The 10,000-nt window shown below is 38.7% G+C and overlaps 1 long non-coding RNA gene across 2 annotated transcripts in view; it reads left to right on the top strand.

Moving 5' to 3' along the window:
- The window catches only part of LOC138000701 (uncharacterized), a 20,732-nt gene extending 10,738 nt beyond the window's left edge, over positions 1-9,994 (top strand). Inside the window, exons 2-3 of one of the 2 annotated variants that reach the window (XR_011123177.1) lie at positions 1,545-1,621; positions 9,307-9,994. This is a non-coding gene — a long non-coding RNA (uncharacterized lncRNA). Of the gene's footprint in view, positions 1-1,544; positions 1,622-8,689; positions 9,153-9,306 lie in introns of those variants that run through there. The other variant, XR_011123176.1, reaches the window with a different exon arrangement.
- Positions 9,995-10,000: the final 6 nt, after the last annotated feature.

Below are 10,000 nucleotides of genomic sequence, written 5' to 3'. Positions count from 1 at the left end.
TCCCATTGCAAAAGAGAGTAAATAAAATGCAAATGTACGTATTTTGATCCTTTGAAAATCAGTTCAAACAATGCAAATTATTGGTTTTGCGACATAGATTTGCTTGCATTTGCGGTTGAGGTCAAACTGCTATCTTTGCGGTGAAGCAAATTTGAGCAAATCTGTGGAAAAATTAATTAAAAGATTTGCATAGCAGGCAAATGCCAAGCAAATAATTACCTTTCCTTAACATTTGCACACAAATTCCCACAAAACAAACATTCAAGTTTGCGCAGACTTTACCTATCAAAGCAAAGTTAAAGCAAATTTAGAGCCCTAAATTTGCCACACATTTGCTCAATTCGCAAACTCGAGTAAATCCATTTTTTCGTCCAGTGTTATCGGTTGGTTATTTCACCGTAGGAACGCAGCAATGCTTTTTTTTAAAACATTCTCAGAATCTAACTGTACTGTAACCTTTAGACCGCAAGCAAAATTTACCTCTCTCGTGGTCCGAATAATCACTACTACGGATCGTAGTCTTTCTCCTAATCCTGTTGCAACCTTAGCATGTTTTTTGCCTGTACGAGGGCCCAAGGAAGCATTTCGACTAACTGAATATGGCTCAGGTATTAACAAGAAGAAGATAACCCACGACCGCAGAGATATTTCAGGGGCACCCAACGATAATCTTTGGTGAAATATGTGTTCGAGAGAGTCAAATTGTTCTAAGAATTTTGGTTGTAAGTTGACAGAGAGCTACAGATTTCTGTACTAAAACATCACCTAAGAGATGCGAAATCAGGGAAAAGTAGTCCCTTCAGTTTTCGAAAGGGGTATTTTTGCAATTTTTGGTACTTAAAGAGGTCACCTTGCAGTTCGGATGAGAAAATGGTTCGGTTGGAAGTTCTTAGAAGGTAACGTCCAGCTCTCAATTTCTGAAATGAAGATATCATTCCCCTAAAGTAATCGGCCACTTAAATTTTCAAAATGAAGAGGGTAGTTTCTAAAGAAACTGTGGTGCTGTGTCGGTGGGGAAGTAGTATACAAAAATTTGGTTTTATCAACGGAGTTGATAATGTAAATTGGCCACCGTACAGAGATTCTAAAAGCTAACGTTTCGAGCGTTAGCCCTTCGTCTGACCGAATCGCTCTGACAAAGGATTCGCTCTGACAAAGGGCTAATGCTCAAAACGTCAGCTTTTAGAATCTCTGTACGGTGGCCAATTTACATTATCAACTCCGTTGATATAACCAAATTTTTGTACACTTAAATTTTCAGCTAAGATATCCGAACAGATCAAATTCTTCTATGTGACAAAAAAATCTCTCTAGACAGTCTTTATACATTAAAAAGAGCCTAATAATATGGCTTTGGCTTAATAATATTTGCTCCTTGGGTGCCCTTGCAAATATATTACGACAATCGGGCTGAGTTAGCAGAGAGAGAGAGAGAGAGACAGAGAGAAAGGGAGAGAGAGAGCAAAAGGTCGTTTATTGTTTGCAATTTATTTTGTTCGATATTCTGTTTATAAGGTGATGCAGTTTTGAACCGTTTCCCATAGGTAGCTAAAGATGGCTAACATCACAGCCACTGTGCAACATCTCGTGGTTTCCTTCCAGTCGTTAATGGACAGCGGTGGTAAGTAGTTCCCGTGCTGTTGTCCATAAATTTAGGAACTTAATGTTCATAAATATAAAGCGACCTATTTGTCATTTACTGTTATTGTTATCTTCAAATGAATATCAAGAATGCACCGCTAACTTTAGGAACAATCAGTGTCATGCACAAGTTAGGATTTCTCTGATTTAATTAACCTGCAATGGCGTCGAAAGTCATTGTAATAAGCATGGCGTGTTAGTTCTTCTTTAAACAAATTATACCCTTCTGGAGCTCAAGAATGGAACGTCAATTGGATAAACAAGACAGGCGGTGATAGATAAATTTCTGGAATCTTAAAAGGGACGAGTAATGGACTTCGACAACAATCTATCGCCTGTCACGAGTAATGGACTTCGACAACAATCTATCGCCTGTCGAGCAAAAATCAAAGTGAGCTGTATTTCTAATTAATATTTTACCAAATGCGCTGTTATGTACATGTAGAACACTGAAACCAAAATTCTCTGGTAACTAATGGGTTCAACAAAGACAGAGGAGGAATCGAACCCGTTGTACTCAACGGGTGCTTACCATTTAGCCGAATAATCCGCATGGAATTATCGTTGCATAAAGGTAAGCGATTTTCCGAATTTAATGACCAACCGGATGAGAATGGCGCATACCATTTACTACCCAGCATTCCATCCCGCATATTATACTCGATCCTGTGAGAAAGGGCCTGGAAACGGAAGGATTCTCGCAAATGGTAAGGGCTTTTCGCGAATTCAGTTGCGAACGGAAAAAGAGGACTACCTCTGGAGGTTGTCCACAATTTCCGAAAAGATTTCCGAAAAATTGCCTTTCCATTTGACCTCAAACCGAAATTTCCGGAATTTTTGGCTAAATGGTAAGCACCCAACACCTCTGCACAGTTTTTCAGGTAAAAAAAATAAAAAATAATAATAATTGGAAATGTGACAGCAAAGAATTATTTGAAAGAAAGCTTGTCGTCTATTTCGGGCTTCATTATTCAAGGAAAAGGTTCTTCATGGAAAGGGTTTGATCCTGAAATTAATTTTTTTGCAATTGCGTATGGTAATTTGACACGATTGAGTTTCTTGTCTTCACACACGTAATGAAATAGGAAGGGGTTTTTACCTCTAACAGCAAATACATGTATGTTGCTTGCTTCAAAAAATATTTCGCTGGGAAAGGTGGCCTTTATGAATTCATCATGTGTAATATGCGAGCTTAACTGGATAGTTTTTTCGGCAATAGTAAATCATTTTCGTGTCAAAATGAGGTTAGCGTCAATTCGACGAAGAGGTAAATGCGACTAAATTTGTTGCGTGCGTTGCTACTTTTTGTGATTTGATTGTTGTGCAAATTTTGAGAGAGAATATTAAATTATAAAGAAAAAATAAATCTTTATTTTTAGCGGTTATTTGAACATAAAAGATGCAACGCTTGACGAGAAATAATATTTTTGTTAATATTTGAAAGAAGAAAAAATTCGCGGGAATCAGGATGCGGTGAAAATGAGTTAACAAATTTGCATACGTGCGTTGTAATGTGATACGCGAGGAGACACGAATTTTATTTGTCTGACAAATGATTTGGTCATGTTATTGTAAAATGAAGTTTACTTAAGAAGCCATCAATATTTCTTCAACTTCCTGGTTAATCCAATTTTCATATTGGTACGACGTGCTAGTGCGAAGATTGTTTACACGAAAATCACACTTTTTGCAAATTTTGAGTTTCATGAAATTACATCGTTGGCGTGACAAGATATCCCTTTACTCTAACCCAAAAACATTCAGATAGTAACAAACTTCATATTTATTAACCATTTCTTCTGCTTTTGTGCTTATCAGCATTGTGATTTGCGATAATTCGCAAGTCTGTTTTTGTATCTCAGATGTTCAGATTTTCAATTACATGGCCGCTCAACCTCGCGATTGTGTAAATAGTTCACCCTGAAGTCAAAATAGATACGTTTCTCAGGAACCCGACAGAGAAGGCTTCCTGACCCTACAGATGAAATGTAAATACTCAGTTAAATATTCCAACAAAATTAAAAACCCAAACTCGGAAGTTTCTTGGCTAAAATTACGTTGTTTTACTCTGAAAACGACGAACGATTAACATTCTTTCACGTAGTTCATTCAGTTGACACAAGGTGATCACGTGCACCTTTATGGTTGCCTAGCACGTGGTCAGTTGCTTTCTTTTGACAATTAAAAACATCATGACCTTTCGCTTCTTTCATAAAATTTAGAAACTGCAGAAATTTTCGTGTTTTTTACTATCGATCATCATTAACCTTTCGACGAGAATTCGATTCAGAGCTATTTATAAAAACTGTTTCTTTTTTCTTCATCTGTCTTTTGGCTTGTCTTTTTCTGTTAACTCCTGGCTTTTACGGTACTTTTTGGTGCAAACGTTAAGCCAAACAATCTTTTGACCTGACATCAGATTAGACTAACGAGGAATTATGAAGCGGAAGCAACGTCTTCAGTCCTTTGTTAGTCTGTGCAATAAACGTTTGCTTAGTGCAAGTGCAAGTGCAAGTGCAAGACATGCATGACATGCCAGAAAACGTCCGTCAGAGCAATTTGCAATCAGCCTTTTTGCAGACTATTTATTTAAAGAAGAAACGAGTGAATTTTACTCAAAAGCGTGTTTTGTTATCTTTAAACTGAATTTATTACCAAATCTTAAAAACTGGAACGCTGCAGTTCAATACCACCCAACTCACTGCCTACTGTTTTTGTATAACACGTACCACAGGCAACCCAGTGTACGCTTTATGAAGCGTTTAGTTACCACATAGACCTTATTCATAAATGGCGGCCAATTTATAATTCTTTTGTCGAAGTGCAAATTAGCCTACCAAGCCTCATACCATACAGTGAATTGAAAAGAATTTTTGCTCTAAAATGAGGCTTGGTAGGCTAATTTGCTAGTGGACAAAATAATTACAAATGTGACCGCCATTTATGAATACGGTCTATAAACTTGGTGGCACGTTTTCGATCTTCCTTTGAGTGTGTGCTTGCAAAGTGTTGTTTGGTTCCTGTATGATTAGCCGTGAAACCGTGGTACTGTCGTTATTAAAACAAGTTCTGATTTATTTACTCTTCCAATGACCAATTTAAAGACAGGACAGGCGAATTTATATAAGGAAATGATCATTTTATTCACAACAGAGTTGATCTGTAAACGAGTGGTAACTGTAATGAATTCCGTTTTGTAATTGGAATATTACCGTTTGAAATGAAGATAGCAATTGATTATAGCTAAGAATGTTGCACTGTGTCTCAGTTGTTTGTGCTTACTGGCTATTTATAGCCAGTAAAACTCTGTCATCATCGGCGAAGTCTGAAAGAAAGAAAGAACGAAAGACCACGTCACGTGATCTCACTGACTTCGATGTCAGATCGACGGCCTACAGAAAAGGGTCAAGGTTTTCCCGAGTCGCTTTTTATTGACGAAAAATAAAATGTGCCTTTTTAAAGTGACAAACAGTGTTGAATATATATATAATTAATAGTAGATTGAGGAGAGGAATCTGGACAACTGATTGCATGAGTAAAATGTGGTTCGGCCGGGAATTGAACCCGGGTCCCCAGAATACTAATCGGATGCCCACTCGGCCACCAAACCAACCACACTGGTAATGAGGCTGTATATTGACCTTATTGTGGCTTATTTGTAAATTTATGATTCGTTCTTGAGGATGCGATTGAACCTAAGGAGAAAAGTTCGCTTGTGCCTGCAAGTCGATACGAGTTCATTACGTTTGTTGAGTGTTTCCATCTCCGGTTTATATAGAATATAGAATTTCTCGGTACTACATAGATTGTGTGGTTTCAGAAAATATCCATACCCCCACCACGAAAGACATTTTGACTTGCACCCCCCTCCCCCCAGGATTTTCCGTTCCAGGGGGTCTTCGATGACCCCCCCCCCCTCCCCTCAGGAATTTCCAGAATTTTTTCACTTATAAAAAAGAAAGTGAATTAGTTATGTAATTGCAGTAGAAGTTTATTACAACAGTGTAAAGATTAAGGTTAACTTTTAGAAAAATATAACGCTTTGTTAAGCTCATTATCCAGCTAAACTTTTAGCTTCTTCGCCATCAACTTTGCAAAGCTTAAACATTTGGGTTGCACGACGTCGACTGTTTCACGGTTTTGTGCAAACTTCGATGATAACATTTCACTCGCTTAGACAACTTCGCAAACTATAGTAAATAAAGCAGAAACTTACAAGGTTCCTTTGTCTACACATTTTGTCAGTTTCTTCAGGTTGATTCTTATTTAGGGACGACACATGTTGACGCGGTAGGTTTCGTGAACGTCGTCACAAAGGTGATTGTTTTACAAAGAAAATTATTGACGCCAAAATAATCCATCATAATTATTTGTAAACTTAGATATGGCGATTTATGTGCGGTCTTCAAATTTACTGACTCTCCAGCAGTCATTCTCGCTGGTAAATGACACACAGCCTCACTGTTGCTTGCCTTTGAGCCACGGATGGAATCGAGAGGGCGACTGTTTATTGTTTTTGACGCGATTTACTTCCTTCAATGAGTAGTGAAACTCCTGTTTTAGAATTTCCAGTTTGACGTAACACACTGAACCTCAACAATCGTTTCCGGAGGCCGCAATTGCGTTTACTCAAAGAAAAGAAAACTTGACTCCCGTTTCCTGTCCGTGGTCTAAATGCCACCCACAAAAAAGAAAATGTCGTTGCACGCAAGCGTTGAAATGGTTGGAACTTGCGTCTTATCGCGTTTTCAATGAGTTACTACCCCCAGAAAAACATGAATCCTATCAAAAATGTGTTTAGTGCATGTGAAGGTAGCGAAAAGCGATACTCAAGTGAACAGAAGTGTTGGTTGGACGAAAAAGAGACAAACGGAAGTGTTGGTTGGACGAAAAGAGCCAAAGCTGGAAGTCTGGGAACGAGATTCCAGTTGAGACCGCCATTTTAAATGTTTTGAATCCGTCCCAAATGAAAGACACATTGTTCTTAGCTTCGGGAGATTGTAGCGCTTGCTAACTCAAAGAAAAAAAACGGAAACATTGAAGCTAATAGTATTAACTTTATCTCAAAACTGACTTTTGTTTCAAAACATCGTCCGATAGTGTGTTTTTGTGCTTCAGATCGATCGTATGTTGCTTTCAGTGTTTTGTATGTGGGTCGTGACCCTTTGGAAAAGTAGTTTCCCAGGGAGGAAAGCCCCCTACCCCTTGGAATTACTGCCCTTTAACCCCTCCTCTCCCTCGTAATTTCCAATGATCTTTCGTGGTGGGGGTATGGATATTTTCTGGAACCACACATTACATCTAGCCAAGGCCAAATCTTATAGCAACCTTACTAAACGATATATATATATATAGATCTATATATATCTATATATATGTATATATATATATATATACATATATTTTTTATTGTAAAGGAAAAGAAAAATTAAAACATTGCACTACAGAGCTGTTTTGAAAGGGCCTGGTGGTCCTCTCTTGTCAGGTGCATGAAAAACTGAACATATGTTGAAATTTGCATAAGAGATAAACATCTCATACACAGTCATTAGCTCATTTAGTCGCATTCTCTTGCAAAAAACAGATGATATTATTTTTATTAAAGTTTCTTTCTCCATTCGCTAGCAACCATCCTTTCTCAGAAATCGACCCAACCGCTCACTTTTATTTTATGTTTTTTTGACAAGAGTTTCTTTTACGCTTGCTATAGATCTCTATGTAATTCGTTCAGGGATTTCGACTCAAATTCCCTTTTTTTCTTCGTCCTCTGTGGACGCGTTGGCATATTAAAGAATGACATCATTTCAACCGATCCCAATAAAATCAGGCCAGTGTGACTGCAATCGCTAATTTTATAAACATCCGGTCTGCCAAAATTTGGAGAGAAACGGAAGTAATGCAATTTTTCGTCGATAAGTTGAATTCGTATGGTGGCCCACATTCGACCCATTTGTCCGCGTGATACCTCAAAATGAGTTCCAAATATAGTCCCATTTTTCAATTGATATGTCGTCTTCCCACGGTAATACGAGATACATAAGGTATTTTCCTGGTACTGGTCCTGGTAATGAACGTTGTTGGTGCGTTTTTCACTGCGGACTCCTTCTATTTCGCTTGCTTGTAAATGGTGTCTTTCTAATATTTTTAATATTCGTTGAACAGGCACATCTTTGCTCTTGCAAGTGATGGTGGTTGTAAACCGTGACACAGCCTTCAACTGATTCAAAGGAGTGATGATAGAAATAAATACGATGACTTAAATAAAATTTAAGTTTGAGAAAATCCACAACTGCCCCACAAATTTTCCCCTTCCCGTTTCATTCGGTGGGGAGGTGTAAATTTTCTGGGAATGGGCCGGAAAACATGAGTTAGGAGAGTGCCCGGCCGTGTTAGTAGTTACATTGGAACAAAAAAAAATTCTTTAAATTAATAGATTCTGTAGTTCCATTGTGGTATATAGTGGCGAAGGTTGTGTATTTCATGGTTAGTGACAATTTCCATTTCCTTATTTGATATTCCTGGTGAAAACCTTCGGTAAAATTTTAGAATCCGATCCCACCAACGCGTCGGCCAACACGTCGGCCAACGCGTCGGCCGACACACTACCGACGCGTTGGCCGACACACTACATTTAAGCATTCAAAAATACTTACATCATCTACATACTTGTAGAGTGGTAGATCAGAGGTGAGGTCATTGATCATCGCAAGAAATAGCAAAGGTCCAAGTTTTGTACCTTGAGGTACACCAGCATGTGTTGATTTTCAGGCTGATTTGTTTTCGCCAATTTTAACACGAAAATAGCGTTGACAGAGGAAATCCGTACACCAGTTGATCAAAATATCAGGAACTCCCAGCAATTGCAGCTTTTTGGTGATGATGTTGTGGTCTATCAGGTCGAAGCCTTTAGAGAAATCAATCATGCAAATGCGAATGATAACGCGTTTGGTATCAGAGGAGGAAAGCCTGTGATGTAAAAGGTGGATCACTAGGGGCCTAGTTGAGCAGCCTTTGATGTTACCGAACTGGTTCTTATCAATTTTTGCAGATTCGATTTCATATATCCACTTGAAAACAAAGCTTTCCAAGATCTTACTGAGCCCGGTAGTAAGAGAGATTGGACGGAGATCTTTACCAGCGTCCTTTGGATTATTGACTTTAGGCAAGGGGAGAACGTTTGCACATTTCCAGAGCGGTGGGACCTGGTCTTGGGCGATAGATGCATTAAAAATAGAGCAAATTGGAGCGGCAAGTACGGTGGAGGTAGCTTTCAATACCCAGTTTGGCATGGCCTATTTTGGGCCATTTATGAAGTTTGCACAAAGCTCTGCAAGATAAAAAGAACAAAAACAACATTAAAACAATGGTATCATGTTGCTGCTGGGACAAACACGGTACTGGTAGAGCTTGTTATATTAAATCTATGTATTCAGTGTTTGACTGAAATTCTCAAAACAAGAACCCATTTCAAAATTGTAGGCTAAAACAGGTTCTTATTTAAAGGGGTGTAAATGAACTGTCCTAGCCTAATAGTGTAGAAGGGAATTTTTTTGCCGCGGGCAGGGATTAGCCCTCGCTCCCTTTACCTTCTGCTTAATTCGCAGGAACTCGGGACAACAACTGACTTCTCACTTGCCTTTAATCCCTTCTTTCCTTTTTACACAGGTCTTCTTTAAAAGTATGTTCTCTGACGAGTAGTTTGTTCAAAAGTGCACCTTAGATCGAAAGGTGCGTTTACTTATTAGCGGTCCCGTTCCAGGCAACGCATCGCGATTGGTCAAAGGATTACAGGCTTAGAACGTAATAACGTCAACTACAAAGGAGGTGATTAACATAAACTACAAAGGTGTACCTACGGCTACACGAAACGTGGTCCACGCCGACGTCTTAAAAAACTTGCAGTGCCGATAGACCTTTAGCGAGTCCATTTACGGCCAATCGCAGTGGTTGGTTGACCAGGATCACTAACCTAAACCTTCTGGACGGAACGTGACTTCTCAACTAATAAACTTATAGTAACAAAAACTAAACCAACTGAAATAAACAAGGGATTAACAAAACTAATTAATTTACCTGCTAAACTAATAACGTCAACGTGGGATTAACGGATTAGTACGGTATCGGAATTTCTACAACAATAATGATGGTACTACAGGGTTGTTTCCCAACAGTACAAGAACATTCGACCTACGTTTAGCGTTACAGCCTTTGTTTACTAACATACACTAAAGACTAGGAGTACAGACGTTGCCCGATAACACGTACTAGAAGCACTTGTCAACGCAGTCCTTTTAGCTTCTCTAGTTAATCTGATCTGATCTCTGAAATTGTCCACGAGATCAGTATTCGCACGAAAGTT

This window comes from Montipora foliosa, chromosome 4 (genome assembly GCF_036669935.1).
Source record: "Montipora foliosa isolate CH-2021 chromosome 4, ASM3666993v2, whole genome shotgun sequence".
NCBI lineage: Eukaryota > Metazoa > Cnidaria > Anthozoa > Scleractinia > Acroporidae > Montipora > Montipora foliosa.
Note: the sequence above shows the minus strand (reverse complement) of the source record. Positions and strands in the feature narration are given on the sequence as shown.